This window comes from Malus sylvestris, chromosome 17 (assembly GCF_916048215.2).
Source record: "Malus sylvestris chromosome 17, drMalSylv7.2, whole genome shotgun sequence".
NCBI lineage: Eukaryota > Viridiplantae > Streptophyta > Magnoliopsida > Rosales > Rosaceae > Malus > Malus sylvestris.
In genome coordinates, this window is record NC_062276.1 from 28,027,337 (window position 1) to 28,046,772 (window position 19,436).

General features: G+C 38.9%; 1 long non-coding RNA gene across 2 annotated transcripts; it reads left to right on the plus strand.

Moving 5' to 3' along the window:
• The first annotated feature begins 8,630 nt into the window (after positions 1-8,630).
• On the plus strand, positions 8,631-18,414 carry LOC126611463 (uncharacterized). 2 transcript variants are annotated; one of them, XR_007618871.1, is made up of 9 exons: positions 8,631-8,964; positions 9,099-9,258; positions 9,364-9,420; positions 10,122-10,180; positions 11,130-15,936; positions 16,071-16,230; positions 16,336-16,404; positions 17,093-17,151; positions 18,101-18,414. It is a non-coding gene; the product is annotated as an uncharacterized LOC126611463 (long non-coding RNA). The 2 variants fall into 2 exon arrangements; XR_007618872.1 differs by lacking the exon at positions 9,364-9,420.
• The last annotated feature ends 1,022 nt before the right edge of the window (positions 18,415-19,436 follow it).

Sequence of the window (19,436 nt, forward strand, 5' to 3'; positions counted from 1 at the left end):
TCCAACTACTAGAATAAATAAATAAATAAATACAAGTATTGGTTGCACTTTTTTCAGGAAGTTCTAAAGTTTTTTTTAGTAAAAATAGTTTTTAAAATTAACATAATTTTTTACTTCAATCTCTAAAATTTGAAATTGAAAATGTTTCATGAACTTGTCCGTCATTAATTGTTTTGATATCTCCATTAAATGAAGATAAAATTCAGGGTACTTTTGTAAATTTCATCTTTGTTTAATAGAATTTTTTTATAAAATAACCAAAATGATTGATGGTGTCAAACCAATGGATTACTTCTATTGATTTCAAATCTCAATGACCAAAGTGAAGAGTTATGCCAATGTTAGAGACCATTTTGGTTAAAAAGCTAAGTTTTAATATAACGACATCGTTAGTAGGTTAGAGAACTAGTTTAAGTTTTACTTCTATATGAACAGAAAAAAATATTAGGAGGCGTTTGGTTGACAAGAAAATGAATTTGAGAATGATAAACATCATTTTTATGTTGTAAAAGTAGCATGAATGCCCCGTGTAAAACTAGTGGAATGGCCTACATGAAGAGTTGGAAGACGATGACTGGAATTCACACGATTCATGTGAAGGCTTTGTGAATAATGTTAGTTTGTTTTCATTGAGAGGTGTGCTATAATTTATGTGTACTGTAGTGTAAGATGAAAGCCCTATATAAAAAGGTGAATTTGAGTCATTTTATACACCGAATACCAACTTCATTTTCCTTGTGAATGACAAGTGCAAAATAGAAAGCATAACGAAATTATACAAGTTTCTTTCACTTCTTTTCTTCTGTATTTATCTTCCTTATCCAATAGAAGGTAAGGAAAACAAGACAGTTTATTGCATGACACACTTCCAATCAGATTTCTAGATCTTGTTCTGAATAATATGTGAACATTGATGCATGTGTTTAGTTGAATGGATGAATATTGTACGCGTGTAATTGCCAATGTTGGTTAATTCTGGAGTACAATGTTAATTATAATTTGTTTAATTTATGTTAAATTGAGTGCAAAATTAGGGTAATGGAGGAATATTTTAATTTTGTTTTGCTAGTTCAAGTGTTGACAGTAAAACCCTTTTCAGTTAGTAACCACTTAGTGCTTGTTTTCGATCTGCCATCAAATACAAAATCATGGCTCTTGATTTTCAGTTTACAAGTAATCATAACGATTCGATAATGCGAGAAATGTTTGGTTACTCTTGTATGGCGGTGTAGACATCGAAATTTCGGTAAATAAATGTTGATCGATAAATCAAAGTTTCAATGCTCATGTATTACATAAATTTTACACGTAGCGTGTGACTCGATGAAAAATTGAAATGAGTTGGAAAAGTCATCAAACATGACACGTGTCAACACCTGGCAGAAACGACTTATTTCATCTGGAATATTATATTCAAAATTAGGCCTTGGAAATTTCTATAAATAGAAGGCTAATTCATTCATTTGAAAGGACCAAAATCATTAGGCAAAATTCTGAAGCTCTGAAGCTCTGAAACTCTGAAGCTCTCAAGCATCCAGGTTCCCGAAGAATCAAGAAAGCCTTCTTCGTTCTTCGTTCATCATTCATCCAAGATCAAGCTCCGATGGCCCTTGGATCAACAATCATCCACCTTCAAGAACAAGCCCCGACGGCCCTTGAAGAAAGCCTTCTTCGTTCTTCGTTCTTCGTTTATCATTCATCCAAGATCAAGCCCCGACGGCCCTTGGATCAACAATCATCCACCTTCAAGATCATGCCCCGACGGCCCTTGAAGAAAGCCTTCTTCGTTTCTCGTTCATCGTTCTTCCAAGATCAAGCCCCGACGGCCCTTGGATCAACAATCACCAACTCAAGATCAAGCCCCAACGGCCCTTTGGATCAACAATCATCCACCAATTCAAGATCAAGCCCCAAAGGCCCCTTGAAGAACTTCCACCAATTCAAGATCAAGCCCCGACGGCCCTTGAAGAAAGCACCATCGTTCATCATATAGAAACAGAAATTATCACAGTAAAAATGATTCACATTTCTTGAATAATTACACAGTACACTTGAGTATATATAGGTAGAAACCTAATGCATTAATACTCTTAATACCCTTAGCTCCTATAACTAATTACAGAAAAACCACAACTGAAATGTAACAATTTTAGCTAACTGACAGCTTGCTGATCTCTTTTAGTATCTGCCTTAATACTCCCCCGCAAGCTGAGCGTGGGATCGACCATGGAACCAAGGGGAAGCTTGGATTTAAGATAACGGAACCGACTAGTGGACAAAGACTTGGTGTGAATATCAGCCAATTGATCTTGACTACAGATAAACTGAACTTTGAGAAGTTTAGCCAAGACTAATTCACGAATGTAGTGATAGTCGATTTCAATATGTTTAGTCCGGGCATGAAACACTGGATTAGAAGCTAGAGAGATGGCAGAAATGTTGTCACACCAGAGAGTGGGAACGTGGGAAAGAGAGAAGTTAATATCACGGAAAATTTTACAGATCCATGTAATTTCAGCAGCAGTGTGAGCTAGAGAGCGGTATTCAGCTTCAGTAGAGGAGCGGGCAACAGTAGGTTGTTTCTTGGCACTCCAACTGATAAGATTGGAACCCCAAAAAACACAATAACCACTGGTGGAACGGCGATCAAAGGGACAACCTGCCCAGTCTGCATCGGAGAAGGCAGTGAGGGTGAGAGAACCCTTTTTGAACCAAAGGCCTTCAGATATAGTACCTTTGAGATAGCGAAGAACACGTTTTGCAGCCTGCAAGTGTTGGTCCCGAGGAGCATGCATGAACTGGCAGATTTGATTGACTGCAAACGAGAGGTCAGGACGAGTCCATGTTAAGTATTGCAGACCACCAATAAGAGACCTGTACTCAGTGGGATTGGAAAGAAGAGGACCCGTGTGATCAAGTTTGGTAGAACCAAGAGGAGTGCAGCAAGGCTTAGCACCATCCATGTTAGTTTTACGCAGAAGATCCAGTAAGTATTTGGTTTGGTGAAGAAAGAGACCTTCAGCAGACCGATGAACCTCTAATCCCAGAAAATAGTGCACGGGACCAAGATCCTTAACTGGAAAAAGAGTACTGAGCTTGTGAATGAACTGAGTACACGCAGAAGAATTGGGGCCGGTGACTAAGATGTCATCGACGTAAACAAGAACAATAACCGGAGATGGACCGTTAAGAACAAATAATGACGCATCAGAAGAAGATTGCACAAATCCAAATTGAAGGAGCGCTTGAAAAAGTTTGTCAAACCAAGCACGGGGAGCCTGTTTGAGGCCATACAGAGATTTGCGCAATTGACAGACATGGTGAGGCTTGCTAGGATCAATGAAGCCAGGGGGTTGCTGCATGTACACAGATTCCTTTAAATCCCCATGAAGAAAAGCGTTACTGATATCTAATTGGTTCAAAAACCAATTAAATTGCACGGCAAGGGATAGAAGGACACGAATGGTGACTGGTTTAGCCACAGGACTAAAGGTTTCTTGAAAATCAATGCCTTCTTGTTGGTGAAACCCCTTGGCAACCAAGCGGGCTTTAAATCTTTCAACAGTACCATCAGACTTATTCTTTACCCGAAAGACCCACTTGCAACCGACAACATTGTGAGTAGGAGAAGGAGGTACTAACGTCTAGGTGCCTGTAGATTGCAAGGCATTAAATTCATCTTGCATAGCCGAGCGCCAATGAAGGTGTTTAGATGCCTGGAGATAAGTAGTGGGGACAACATCAATATCCAATGGAAGGGGATGCTTGGTAGCTGCAAAAACTTTAGGCTTGTATATTCCAGCTTTGGAACGAGTCACCATGGATGAAAATTACTGGGAGGTACTTGCGATGAGGAAGAACTGGACGAGGCAGGATGCGAGACTGCACCAGGAGGATCAGAAGAAGGATGAGGTAGGGATACTTCAATAATTGATCCGGAAGATGGAGAGGTGGATGAGAGTCTCGAAACTGGAACAGAGAAATGTAAATCCATAGAAGAAGAAGAAGTAGAGTCTTGGATTGCAGCAGCGGGTGGAGAGATTGTGTGAAATGGATAAGCAGATTCATCAAACTGCACATGGCGAGAGATATATATCCGTCCAGTTTGAGGATCAAGACATCGGTAGCCTTTGTGTTGTAAACTGTACCCCAGAAAAATGCAACTTTTACTTTTAGGATCCAACTTGGAATGAACATAAGGCTTAAGCCATGGGAAACAACGACAGCCAAAGACCTTCAATCGGGAGTAATCAGGAGGTTTGTGAAAGAGTATTTCCCAAGGAGATTGAGATAGTCCAGAAATTGGCAACCGATTGATAAGATACACAGCTGTGGAGAATGCTTCCACCCAATGAATATGAGGAACATGAGATGCAACAAGTAAAGTACGAGCAGTCTCCACAATATGGCGATGCTTCCTTTCAGCACAACCATTCTGTTCAGGGGTATGAGGACAACTTAATTGGTGGACAATACCATGAGAACGAAGAAATGACCGAAATAGAGTACTAGTAAATTCACCTCCAGAATCTGAGCGAACAATTTTGATTTTATTATCAAGTAAGGTCTCTACATACTGTTTGAATACAACGAAAGTAGAATAGGCATCAGACTTGGCCTTTAAAGGAAACAACCAACTATAACGACTATAGTCATCAACTAACAACATGTAATACTTGAAACCACTAGGTGAGATAACATTGGTAGGACCCCAAAGATCACAATGAAGCAGTTGAAGACTGTGACTGGTAGTAGAACTTGCAGATCCAAATGGAAGTTTATGGTTCTTGGCTAGAGCACAGTCTGAGCAGAAGAAATCCACAGTGGTTTTGCCGAGTACAGCAAGATTATTTCTGGAGAGAACTCTGCGAAACAGTGAAGATGATGGATGACCCAGTCTGCGATGCCAAATCTTCAGAGGAGCTTTAACACTAAGGAAAGCTGATGGTGAAGTTGATGGTGAAGGAAGGACAGTGGTATTGAAACCGTGGAGGGGATAAAACCCATCTTCAACTCGGCCCCGCAAAAGCATCTTCCCCGAAGCACGATCCTTTACAGTAGATCCATCAGGGTCAAGAGTTATAGAACAATCATTGTCTTTGAGAAATTGATAAGCAGACAGTAAATTGTGCTTCATATGTGGAACATGTAGTACATTACTCAACGTGAAGGCAGTATGAGGAGTATGTAAATATGAAGAACCAACATTTTTAATGCACAAACCTTTACCATCTCCAACGTAGACCTTGTCTTCATCAGTGTAGGGAGAGGAGACAGAAAGATTAGCAATATCATTGGTAATATGTGATGTAGCTCCAGAGTCCAGTAGCCAAGATGGAGAGGGTTTGGAAGAATAATGAGCACATAAAGCAGCAAGTTTGGCTGGTGGTACCCTGCCAAAGATGTCAGGATTCATTCTGTCAAAGCAGTCAATAGCTTCGTGGCTAGTGGAACCACAAATTTGACATTGAGTCTTGGTGCCAGAAGAGGAGGAAAAGCCGGAATAATTGGACTTAGAGCCGTGAAGATAATTCTGAGAACCACGAGGATTGCCATTAAAGGAGCCACGATTGGTATTGCGATTGCGATTGCCTCTGTTGAAGGTGCGATTCTGTCTCCCACGATTAGAGTTGTAACGGAAAGAAGATTGGAGTGGTGGAGGATATGCAGGCGTAGGCAATAAAGGAGCCTGAGACTGAGCAGAGAAGACCTGAAATGGCTCAGTAACAGAAGACGCCACCAAAACGTTGTTCAAGTTTCTGCCAGAGCTCTCGAGATGTAGACACTCCAACCGTGAAGGGAATGAGATCTTCAGAGAGTGTCGAGTTCAACCAGATCAACAAATTTTGATCTTTCTCAAACCACTGCTCAAACTCTGGATTCATAGAGCGATCAGGGAGAAGAGGAGCCGGACATGGCTCAGTACCATCAATGAGACCAAGAAGCTTGTAGCGACGCAGAATAGGAGCAAACAAGGCACGCCATGGGAGATAGTTGGTGCGCTTGAGCTTGATAAGAACCATACTGCCGATGTTCTGAATCGTAAGAGACAGATACGAATTTTGGGGATTAGGGTTTGGTAATGGTGGTGACGCCATCGAAGATGAAGATTCAGAGGTGGATGCCAGGATGAAAAGTAAAAGAAATTACAGATCGAAGACAGAGATCGATCGAGAAATTGGAAGAAATCGATCAAGAAATCGATCAAGAGATCGATCAAGACGAAGAGCGGAAGAAGATCAAGGCGGTGGGTAAGGGAGAGCCGTGAGGCGGTTGGCAACTTGATACCATATAGAAACAGAAATTATCACAGTAAAAATGATTCACATTTCTTGAATAATTACACAGTACACTTGAGTATATATAGGTAGAAACCTAATGCATTAATACTCTTAATACCCTTAGCTCCTATAACTAATTACAGAAAAACCACAACTGAAATGTAACAATTTTAGCTAACTGACAGCTTGCTGATCTCTTTTAGTATCTGCCTTAATACATCATCCGTTCATCTTAAGATCAAGCCCCAACGGCCCTTTGGATCAACAACGTTGACAAATCCACACATCCAACCGTTCTTCAAGATTAAGCCCAAAAGCCCTTGAAGATCCGTTCATCACTGTTCTTCAAGATCAAGCCCAAAAGCCCTTGAAGATCCGTTCATCACCGTTATTCAAGATCAAGCTTTAACGGCCCTTGAAGAAACATTCATCCTCAAGATCAAGCCCCAACGGCTCATTGAAGATCCGCTCAAATCCACCTTCAAAGATCAAGCCCACGGCCCCTTGAAGAAACTTCCAACAGTTCATCCAAGATCAAGCCTCAACGGCCCTTGGATCAACGAAACATCCACAAATCAACACCTTACGGAGATCGAATCAGATGATCAAATTTGAGAGAGATTGTAACCCAAAATCATCAAAATACAAATATTATTTTGTGCACGTTGTTCTTGTCTCTTTCGTTTCAAGAAAATTTTGTGTTCACAGGCGGTTCTTGAAGTTATTTGTGGTATTAACCATGAATGAAACTCCCATACAAGAGTAACTTCAAAGAATCTATCGACTCAGTAACACTTTCATTAATGATCTCCGAATATGAATGTCCTTTCTTCCTCAATACTTCGATCTGAAAATTCACAAAGCAGTTAAAAATCACATGCAGAAGAAATTATCCCCAGTTACTAACAAATTCATTTATTTCTAAGGAAAATATATAAACTAAAATCACCGCATTTATGTTCCAAGGAACTGAGTTTCAATTGAGAGAAAGCAACCTACAAGGCTACAATTCGCATTACGAAACATTATATATGTGTGTTCATCGTTTCTACAACGGATCCTCTAATAGTTGATAGCCTAGATGTTTATGATTTTGACTAGATATATTGGAAAAAATAACGCTTTATGAAACCCACATTCTTAATTAACTATATGGTCTAAACCTGAAAGGCATCTTAGTCGAGAAAAGTAAAAACATCAAAATATTTTCATATACCAATCTTTTGTTGCCAGTATTCTAATATCTTTTAGGCACGCACTTGCTGTTCGGACTGTGTGTTTAACTTAGTCTGGTGTCGTTATAGTCTGCTATACTTCGAGATCAGAACAAAAGGAAAATCCCATTAATTTGTAAGCAACTCAGAATAATTGCTTGTGTTTGCAATTAATGTTACATTCTCACCAATAAACAGATGGAGAACATACGTAAAAGCGACGACCGGCCAAGACAACGCTGCGGATCTCGCTGCCACTGGCAACATCTTCGTAGCATTCATTCAAGACGTCCATGCATGGATAAAATGAGGCGCTATATGAGCCTCAAATTCCCTTTTACCATCTTCAGACAAAGAGTTGTAAATCTCTAACATGCCCTGTTGGGAAAAATAATAAAAACAATGACTTAAATTGATATACAAGCACGGGGGTGTGCACTTGAACACACAAATGTAACCATCATCTAAGCTTAGAGAATGCAATCACGAGCAGTGACGGATCTAGGATTTTAATACTGGGTGGTCCCAATTTAAACTCTAAACAAAATTAGATGAAAATAACCTTGAAAAATTAAATGATGAACTACTAACTTTTCATTCATAATCTTTATACAAACAACATTACAAGCTATAAAGAATAAATGCAGTTTACATCCTACATACTATAGCATGGGATCATTTCCAAAATGAACCACATGGTTTCAATTTCAGCATTTTATACCTAAATGTTTTTATTTTCAGTTTTTGTGACTGGTTTAAAACGAAGCAAACAATACAGGTGATGAATTGTCCTGATGGTTAGAGCTTTCCTATTCAACCAACTGTGTTTCGGATTCAAACTTTCTCTTTTCTGCTATTGTAAGTGTAGAATTATCGTCTGTAATTAGAAAACGAAGCAAACAAATGAAAATAAAAGATTAAAAAAAAACAAAAAACAAAGAGAAGAACATACACACAACCAAGATGAAATTGATACCAATTAAAAAATAGGAAAACTAATGAAAATGACTTGAAAACTTTGAGTTTTAACGATAAAGATAAAATAAACCGGTAAAGTGAATAGTACCATGATTGATTTTTTAGTGTAAAAATGTGGTTTTTCGTTAAAGTGAACAGTACCAGGATGTCACAACCCGTTCCGGAATTTTTAATTCCGAGGACGTGAAATTACGAAAATGCCCCTAATACGTGGCTAAGGTATAATTTTTACGTTCGTTATATCTAAGCTCCTAAAATTTGGTAAGTAGAGTGGAGACTTAGATTTAAATTTATGTTAGAATTTTGTAGTTGGGGATTGGGTAGGATCCCACACCCCTCAATTCTCTCCCTCTTTCCCGTACCCTGTCTCTCTCTCTCAGTTCACTCTCTCTCCTCCCTCACGACTTCCTCTTTCTCTCTCACTCTCTCTCACCCAAAACGTACGGCATACGCCCAAATCCTCCAAAACTCGACGGATCGAGGCAACCAAGGTATGCATCTTCATCCTTTCGTCATTCTGAGTTCATTGGTACTAGTTTTAGGAAGTGAAACCTTCGGAATCATGTGAAACCCGAACCTCCATTTTTGGTCACTGTTCATGCGAACGTAAAATGTTGTGTTTCAGGGAATTCTAAGCTTATAGTGAGCTTAGTGAGGTCCCAAGGAAGCTCGGAGTGCTTCGTTGGAAGTTTTTGGACGTAAGAACACGGAGATCGACAAGTTCAAAGTTTGGCCGGAGCTTTCGAGGCGTTTTCCGGCGAATCCCCGGCGAGTTAGGAGTCGAGGTAGGTATCAATCTCTTCGTCTCGTCAAGTACTACAACTTTCCTTTTTGTTTCACTCAATTTCGTTGAGTATTGAAGAAGTTATACTCATTTGAAAAATACCCAGTTTCCGGCGACCTCCGAGGCTTTCGAGGCAGTTTCCGGCCAAACCACGGAGAACTAGGTGTTGTGCAAGATACCATTCTCTTTGTCTCTTCAAGGGCTACAACTTTCGTTTTTGAATCACTTGATTTCGTTGAGAAATGACAAAGTTATGGCAATTTGAAAAACTGCCCGGAAAACGGCCGCCGGAAAAACCAGTCCGGCGACCCAAGGAAGAAGAAGGTGCTACAGTAAAATAATAATTAAAAATAAAATTATTTTAAAAATATGTCGACGTCCGTGACGTCGAGTAGATCACCGTGGTATATTCATATACCCAATTTGAGCACCGTATGAGAAAGTTATTAAGGATTGTTGGTTAGGTGTTCGAATAACGTTTTATAGTTTTGGTGAAAATGTGAATTGATGATCCGACCGTTGGATCGTCACCAAACTTTGATACGTTGTAATACGTAATATTTGAGGATTATTGGAACTTACGGATTGGGAATCCGAGTTACGGATCTTCCGGAATTGGAATTGTAAGTCCATAATATAAAATGTTAACCATCACTTAGTTTTGGAAATTGACGGAGATCCGACCGTTGGATGGTAATGAAATTTTAGGATGTTGTCCTAGAGGTATAATGTGGACCTCTGGAAGTTATGGATTTAAAATCTGAGTGGCAGATCTTCAGGATCGATCAATGTAGTGACGTATTTTATATAAGTTATATATTTTATCGATATGAATTCTGAACCTGGATTTGATTACTATTCTAGGCGGCGATCGTCATGACGCCTTGATGTGTGGTGCTAGGGAGTTGTTGGATGAACTCCAGGTGAGTGGGCAGTTTTGTTTTCCGTATATATATATACTTGACGTTTCCCAGAAATTGAATTGAAATGAAAATATGTTTAAAATGAAATGCATATGAGTTATGTGGAAAAACGGGAAGTGAAATACCATGCATAGGATTGATATGAAAAGTATATAGAAATGTGAGTTGAAATGCCATGCATGAATTAATATATGATGCATATGTATGAATTGGTGCGGTGGACGCACATGTAAGAATTGATTTATGATGCATATGTATGAATTGGTGCGGTGGACGCACATGTAAGAATTGATTTATGATGCATATGTATGAAATGGTGCGGTGGACGCACAGATGAGTATTTAATTATTGTTATGATGATGATGATATATATTGAGCTCAAATCCTGCACCATGGTTTAGTGCTTATAGTATTCACCGCATCGCACGCTCGCCTTGGATCCAAGTAGATGCTAGTCGTACAGTCCACGCGGAGTGGGTACGACAGACCAGTCGCGAGAGTGTTAGTGAGATTCCGACTGGTGGGTGACCTTAGATTATGTGCACAGATGATTTATGAGAAGCACTAGAGCGTAACTTGTGTGCAGAAGGCCGGACGGGTCACAGAGGTGACTCCGGTAGAGTGATAATGATAGATTTTGAGCTCTAGGTTCAACCGTACAGGGCTATTAGAGGGCCTCCGGTTGATTACTTTCTTGCACCTGATATGATTATTGTTGATGCATCCATACTTAACTGTTGAATTAGACATGGCATGGCATGATTGATAAAGAAAAAAATGTTGAGTTAATGAATTAAAGTATTGAGAATATATATGTATAATTATATTTTACATTTCTGGGAAAATATACAGGTTTTACGGAGAGGGGTTACAACGTTTTGAAAAATGTTTGGATTTGGAAAAGAATTGTTTTACTGACCCACTCAATTTTGGTTTTGCGCCCCTCCAGGTTCAGGAATCACAAAGGTGTGGTGACTACGAGGAATTCGACGGTGTTCTGACAGATTGGACAAAATTAGGACTCACCTTCGGGTGTATCAACTTATAAATTGTATCTTAAAGCTTCCGTACTGTGCAAATGGTTACGTCACTCTCACGTGACGGCCAGCATGCCCTCCTTCGGGACGGGGTGTGTCAGTTGGTATCAGAGCATGGTTGCAATCTTGGACATCTTGAGAAGTTTATAGTGAATTCTGTCAGAACTACACCGCCTCGTAGCAAGCCACTTAGTTAGAGGAATTTAGTCTCCCTAATATAGCGGTTTAGGGGAAACTATTATTATGGTGATTCAGTCTATTATAAAAATTGACATTTTAAGACGGGTTATGAGTTGAATTTGAATCACCTTATGAAATGATGAACCTGAGGGAGCGAAGTAACGGTTTAACCATTTGGAAAAGATGTTTCAGATTATGCAAGTCAATGGAAATTTCCTTTTGACAAGGGGTTGAGACGACTACCTAGTTTTGGGTATGAATTTGTATCCTGGTGGAAACAGGAGTATGATTTGTTGTCACCGGAGGAACAGCCGATTTAAAATTGTTTAAGGACTTGTTTAAGGAAAAGTTTATTCCTCCGACATTGATCGATGGTAGTAAACAAGAGTTTACAAATATGAGACAAGGAAGGTGATGATCGAGGGATATTATAGAAAGTTTTCAGACTTGCCTCGTTCCATCCAGATATTGTTGTGAATTTGGTGGAGGTGTTATGTTGTTTTAGGCTGGGTGACAAAAAGGGAAGTGGTATTTTGGGTGACCACTATCCATTGTAGTTCTTATCAGGAGTATGCGAGATGCTGTTGAGTCTTGAGGACTCTGAGAACATGAGCAACGAGAATAAAGAAGAATAAGAAATGAATGGGAATCAAAAGAAGACGATAGAGTTAATGATTCATCATATCAAGGATATAGAAAGATTCAGAGCTTCGAAAGAAGTGAAGCTAGAGTTAATTCTTCCAGCTGAGATTTTAATGTCGCTGGTCAGAGTAAAAGTGATGGATATACTGGTAATCCCAGATATTTGAGACAAGGTGTCTCGAGTAAAGGAAATGTACCTTGTGCAGCAGGTACAAAATTAACACTTTGGGAAATGTGAAATTAATGAATGTGTTTATGTAAACAGAGGGGACACAGAATTGTGAATCGTCCCTATAATCAGTTGTACTCAACAATTTTCTATGACATCATAGTATCGATTCAGCAGGTTTATGGACTTAGTAGTTTGGTCGGATTGACTGTGGGTACAGAGATATTTGATGAGTTATATGTTCAGCCATACAGGCCACGAGAGGTGGATCTGGCTGACGCATGAGAAATTGGTGAGTTATAGGCTCGGCCGTGCCGACCACGCGGAGTGGATCCGGCCGACGTATTATTGAGATAAGAGTTGAATCAGTCGTATTGGTCATTCTAGTTGACTTCGGCTGATATATTTCTTATTATGTATGATATTACCTAGAGAATGGTAAATAAATGTAGTTGAGACGAGTGTATGTATTTTGCATTGAGTGACAAAATAGTAATGTTATATCTTTGTGAGTGGTTGCCTACTTATCGAGACAACGATGATTTATCAGTATTGCGGGCTGCAGACCGTAATATTAATAACTCATTCGTGGATTCGTTAAGCAAGCAAACCGGTAGGTTATTTTATGTTAGTGTTGTACTTACTTAGAATGTTCAGTAATAATAAAGTATGTATTGGGTCAATTAATTTTATTCCATTAGAGTGATTGTTTATAGTTGTGACTAGATGGAATGTTACGGGAAACCAGTTACTTTCCATCGATCTGGATGACCAGAGATTACTTTTGTAAGTATGCAAAGTGGATTGAGTCAGGCCGTTATTTATGCTGTGAGAGCAAAGAGATTGTTTTCGAAAGGCTGTCAAAAAAAAAAAATACTTAGCTCATGTGGTGCTAAATGATGTTGTTTGGAGTAGTGTGAATAATGTCGAAAGAGTTAGACTTTTCTTGATGTCTTCCCTGAGAAATTACCTGAATTGCCTTCAGGCAGAGATGTGGAGTTCACTATTGAATTGTTGCCAGGTATAAATTTATGTTAAAGATTGGTTCAGGATGAGTTAAGGGAATTGGAAATTCAGTTGAGAGAATTGGTTGATAAAAGTTTTATTCAACCTAGTACAACACTGTTGAGGAGCACCAATTTGTTGGTGAGAAAGAAAATGGATCTAGAGATTGTTCATTGATTATAGACAATGGAGTCGGGTAACGATTAAGAACCGTTATCCATGGTAATGTACTGATGTTTATTTAACCAGCTCAGAAGTAATTGCGAAGATTCAAAGATTGAATTGAGATCTGGTTACTACCAATTGAATATTATAAGTGACGTTGATCATAAGATGGTTTTCTGGACTTGTTATGGTCCTTATGAAGTTTGGTGATGCTATGTGGATACTCATGCGGTTTTATGAGTTGATGGATGAAGTATTCCAGGAATGCCTTGATAGATTGATATCATTTTTCATTGACGATATTCTGGTATACTCTAAGCCTAGAGCAGAGCATGTTAGATATTTTAAGTTGATGTTACAAAGATTGAGAGAACGTTGGTTGTATGCTAAGTAGCAAATGCTAAAGTTAGATGAATCAAGTGGCATTCTAAGATTTGTTATATCTGTTTAAGGTATTCAAGTGAATCCTTAAAAGATAGCAGAAATTGAGAATTTGGAACAACCACGAGTCGTAATTGAGATTTGAAATTTCTTAGCTTACTAGGCTATCTTGGATGGTTGTGAAAGATTTTTCAGTCATTGCTTTGTCATTGACGAGACGGTTGAGAAAAGAGGTTATGTATGAGTGGGAAGGAAATTGTGAGCAAAGAATTCAACAACTGAAGTATTTCCTCACTCATGCACGTATTTTGGTATTCCCAGAGAATAGTGGTAATCATAAATTTTTAGTGATGTTTCTTGAATGGTATTGGAGGCATGTTGATGCAAATGTTAGGGTGATTGCATACGTTTCACGATAAATGGAATCTCATAAGATGAATTACCCTACTGGTGATTTGGAAGTCACAATTACCATTCTTGCTGTGAAGTTATGGAGACATTATATTTTAGTGGGAATGCAAGATTTTTTTTTTACGAATCCAAAAAGTCTTCAATATCCATTACTTGGAAGGATTTTGATATGAGGCAGCGAAAGTGAATTGTATTGATTAATGAACATGATTGTACGATCAGGGTGATCGTGAATTGTTGTAGCTGAAGCACTTGGTGAGAAGACTACAGTATGATTAATGTCTGGCACGTTTGTCAAGAGTATCATCTTGTGGATTGAAACCAACGGAAGAAAAATTAAGAATAGAAGATCGAGAAGAAGTTATACTTGTTAATTTTCAAGTTAGGCTTGTTTGGTAAGGTCGTACTCGAAACTTAAATGTTTGGCGAGGAAATTTAAGAATTAACCAAGGCAGAGAAAGAAGGGAAAAAGAATGAGTACATGATTCGTGAATCAAATGGTATGTGGATACAAGAAAACAAAAAGTATGTGCCTAATGCTAAGGATTTAAAGTAAGCAATTTTGGACGAAGTACATTGTTTAACTTCTGCAATATTCCAAAAGTAATAAGATTTATCATACCATTCGACAGTTTTATTTGGTCAGCAGATTGAGGCAGGAAGAAATAAACCTTTGGATTGAGATAGCTATTTTCTGTTTCGCAACGGAAATGGAAAAATATTATTTTTGGATTATATGTACAAGCTATCTTGTACATAAGATGGTTATGATCGAATTTAAGGTAGATGGTTTTATATTTTCGAAGTTTTCACCTTAGGAAAGTGTGATTCGGTCTGGATAGGAAGGCAAGTTAAATCCTAAGTGAACCGAATTTTATGTGATCATCGAAAGGTTGGTGAAGTTGAATACAGATTAAATGGCTTCCAGAGTTGTTGTAAGTGCATGATGTGTTTCATGATTCGATATTTTGGAAAATTCACCACGAACAGAAATGGCGAGAATTGGAAAGGAGACAAGATAAGATTTAGACACATCAGACCATTTTTGATCACTAAAGGAATCAATAAAGTTGCATACAAGTGGTGATGTCTTCAGAGTTGGCTAAGATACTTAATGTATTTTGGGTTCGATACGTTGTCACTAGGTGGCAGATTCGTCACATGAGATTCTGGTGCAACTATTGAGAATTAAATTGGATTCGACTTGATAAGGAACCAAGGACGACTTTGGATTGGAAAAAGAAAGTCTTGAGAATTAAGACAGAGTAAGTGGTAAAAGCTTTGTGAAGGAAATAATTTAGTGGAAGAAAATTACGTGGGAGAAAGAGAATCGGATAAGAGAGATTTACCGAGGTTGGTATGAGTAGATGTTTGGATTGGTTGTGGAATTTCGGGGACGAAATTCTATAAGGAGGGAAGATTGTCACAGCCCGTTCCGGAATTTTTAATTCCGAGGACGTGAAATTACGAAAATGCCCCTAATACGTGGCTAAGGTATAATTTTTACGTTCGTTATATCTAAGCTCCTAAAATTTGGTAAGTAGAGTGGAGGCTTAGATTTAAATTTATGTTAGAATTTTGTAGTTGGGGATTGGGTAGGATCCCACACCCCTCAATTCTCTCCCTCTTTCCCGTACCCTGTCTCTCTCTCTCAGTTCACTCTCTCTCCTCCCTCACGACTTCCTCTTTCTCTCTCACTCTCTCTCACCCAAAACGTACGGCATACGCCCAAATCCTCCAAAACTCGACGGATCGAGGCAACCAAGGTATGCATCTTCATCCTTTCGTCATTCTGAGTTCATTGGTACTAGTTTTAGGAAGTGAAACCTTCGGAATCATGTGAAACCCGAACCTCCATTTTTGGTCACTGTTCATGCGAACGTAAAATGTTGTGTTTCAGGGAATTCTAAGCTTATAGTGAGCTTAGTGAGGTCCCAAGGAAGCTCGGAGTGCTTCGTTGGAAGTTTTTGGACGTAAGAACACGGAGATCGACAAGTTCAAAGTTTGGCCGGAGCTTTCGAGGCGTTTTCCGGTGAATCCCCGGCGAGTTAGGAGTCGAGGTAGGTATCAATCTCTTCGTCTCGTCAAGTACTACAACTTTCCTTTTTGTTTCACTCAATTTCGTTGAGTATTGAAGAAGTTATACTCATTTGAAAAATACCCAGTTTCCGGCGACCTCCGAGGCTTTCGAGGCAGTTTCCGGCCAAACCACGGCGAACTAGGTGTTGTGCAAGGTACCATTCTCTTTGTCTCTTCAAGGGCTACAACTTTCGTTTTGAATCACTTGATTTCGTTGAGAAATGACAAAGTTATGGCAATTTGAAAAACTGCCCGGAAAACGGCCGCCGGAAAAACCAGTCCGGCGACCCAAGGAAGAAGAAGGTGCTACAGTAAAATAATAATTAAAAATAAAATTATTTTAAAAATATGTCGACGTCCGTGACGTCGAGTAGATCACCGTGGTATATTCATATACCCAATTTGAGCACCGTATGAGAAAGTTATTAAGGATTGTTGGTTAGGTGTTCGAATAACGTTTTATAGTTTTGGTGAAAATGTGAATTGATGATCCGACCGTTGGATCGTCACCAAACTTTGATACGTTGTAATACGTAATATTTGAGGATTATTGGAACTTACGGATTGGGAATCCGAGTTACGGATCTTCCGGAATTGGAATTGTAAGTCCATAATATAAAATGTTAACCATCACTTAGTTTTGGAAATTGACGGAGATCCGACCGTTGGATGGTAATGAAATTTTAGGATGTTGTCCTAGAGGTATAATGTGGACCTCTGGAAGTTATGGATTTAAAATCTGAGTGGCAGATCTTCAGGATCGATCAATGTAGTGACGTATTTTATATAAGTTATATATTTTATCGATATGAATTCTGAACCTGGATTTGATTACTATTCTAGGCGGCGATCGTCATGACGCCTTGATGTGTGGTGCTAGGGAGTTGTTGGATGAACTCCAGGTGAGTGGGCAGTTTTGTTTTCCGTATATATATATACTTGACGTTTCCCAGAAATTGAATTGAAATGAAAATATGTTTAAAATGAAATGCATATGAGTTATGTGGAAAAACGGGAAGTGAAATACCATGCATAGGATTGATATGAAAAGTATATAGAAATGTGAGTTGAAATGCCATGCATGAATTAATATATGATGCATATGTATGAATTGGTGCGGTGGACGCACATGTAAGAATTGATTTATGATGCATATGTATGAATTGGTGCGGTGGACGCACATGTAAGAATTGATTTATGATGCATATGTATGAAATGGTGCGGTGGACGCACAGATGAGTATTTAATTATTGTTATGATGATGATGATATATATTGAGCTCAAATCCTGCACCATGGTTTAGTGCTTATAGTATTCACCGCATCGCACGCTCGCCTTGGATCCAAGTAGATGCTAGTCGTACAGTCCACGCGGAGTGGGTACGACAGACCAGTCGCGAGAGTGTTAGTGAGATTCCGACTGGTGGGTGACCTTAGATTATGTGCACAGATGATTTATGAGAAGCACTAGAGCGTAACTTGTGTGCAGAAGGCCGGACGGGTCACAGAGGTGACTCCGGTAGAGTGATAATGATAGATTTTGAGCTCTAGGTTCAACCGTACAGGGCTATTAGAGGGCCTCCGGTTGATTACTTTCTTGCACCTGATATGATTATTGTTGATGCATCCATACTTAACTGTTGAATTAGACATGGCATGGCATGATTGATAAAGAAAAAAATGTTGAGTTAATGAATTAAAGTATTGAGAATATATATGTATAATTATATTTTACATTTCTGGGAAAATATACAGGTTTTACGGAGAGGGGTTACAACGTTTTGAAAAATGTTTGGATTTGGAAAAGAATTGTTTTACTGACCCACTCAATTTTGGTTTTGCGCCCCTCCAGGTTCAGGAATCACAAAGGTGTGGTGACTACGAGGAATTCGACGGTGTTCTGACAGATTGGACAAAATTAGGACTCACCTTCGGGTGTATCAACTTATAAATTGTATCTTAAAGCTTCCGTACTGTGCAAATGGTTACGTCACTCTCACGTGACGGCCAGCATGCCCTCCTTCGGGACGGGGTGTGTCACAGGAGCTTTTCGTTAAAGTTCCCATCAGAAAAAGAAAGGAAGAATGAGAGAAGCGGTTGAGAACAAAAGGATATAATTTCAACAAAAAAATAAATAAATAAAAAAAAGCAAAGACGTAAAATAAAGTGACGTGGCTTAATTTTCTAAAAGCTAGAAAACGTCTTTGGCCCAAAAACAAACGGCCGTACTGCAAATACTTATTAAATGGCAAGTGATCTTTATATATGGCGTGAGTTTAAACTCTGTTGGCAGTTAATCTAATATATAATTTAACAAAATTTATTGTTTGACAAAAAAAAACAAATACTTATTAAATGACTTAGTGAAACGACGCAACATAGTCGATCGTTAAAAGTTGAAAAAAAAGTGCAATTTTTCTTCTCCCTCCTCAGGCTGCCCTCTTGGGTTTTTTTGCCCACCGCCACTAACACCAAATGCCCAAACTTAGGTGGTCCTCGGAGGCCTTCACAACCAACTAATTGGACTTTGGGGTGGTCTTGGGACCACCTAGTCCCTTAATAGATATGTCACCCATCACGAGTGTTTGTATGTGTGTGTGTGTGTTTATTATTTTTTTAAACATTTGTCACACTTTTGAAGAGCATGAAATTTTGAAGAGCAAAAGGAAGAAAATAAAAATTTTGAATTTTTGTTAGGGAAGATCTTATTGATGGTGTGTGTTGTAAATGATTTTAAGCCATTGAGTACACATGAATTGACTACACCCTTCTAACCGTTGTTGCTCATCAAGCCTATTTTCGTTCCCATCGATGTCAGTGACTTCGACTTTTAATTCTATTCAAGTGGTGTTTTTATCCTAAATGGGGATGTTGATGCACCTGAAGGTCTTTGTGGGATTGCTGTCTGCCTCATGCCCCACATATACCAACATCTTCCGAATGTTCTTTTTCAGTTTCGGTTGTTTTAATTTACCAAATACATATTGACAAGCACATATTCGAACATCCTCTGTTTGGCTGACTGACTCCTTGTCTTGGAAGGACCAAAGCCTTTGTGGCAAGTCAGCACCTTGTTTTTATTTACAGGTCAAACACTGTCCTTCCTTCCAAATATTTTCAATCAGATAAATGCTTTTTCTCTTTACATGCAATAAAATTTTGACAATTACCATCGACCTTTTAGTCAA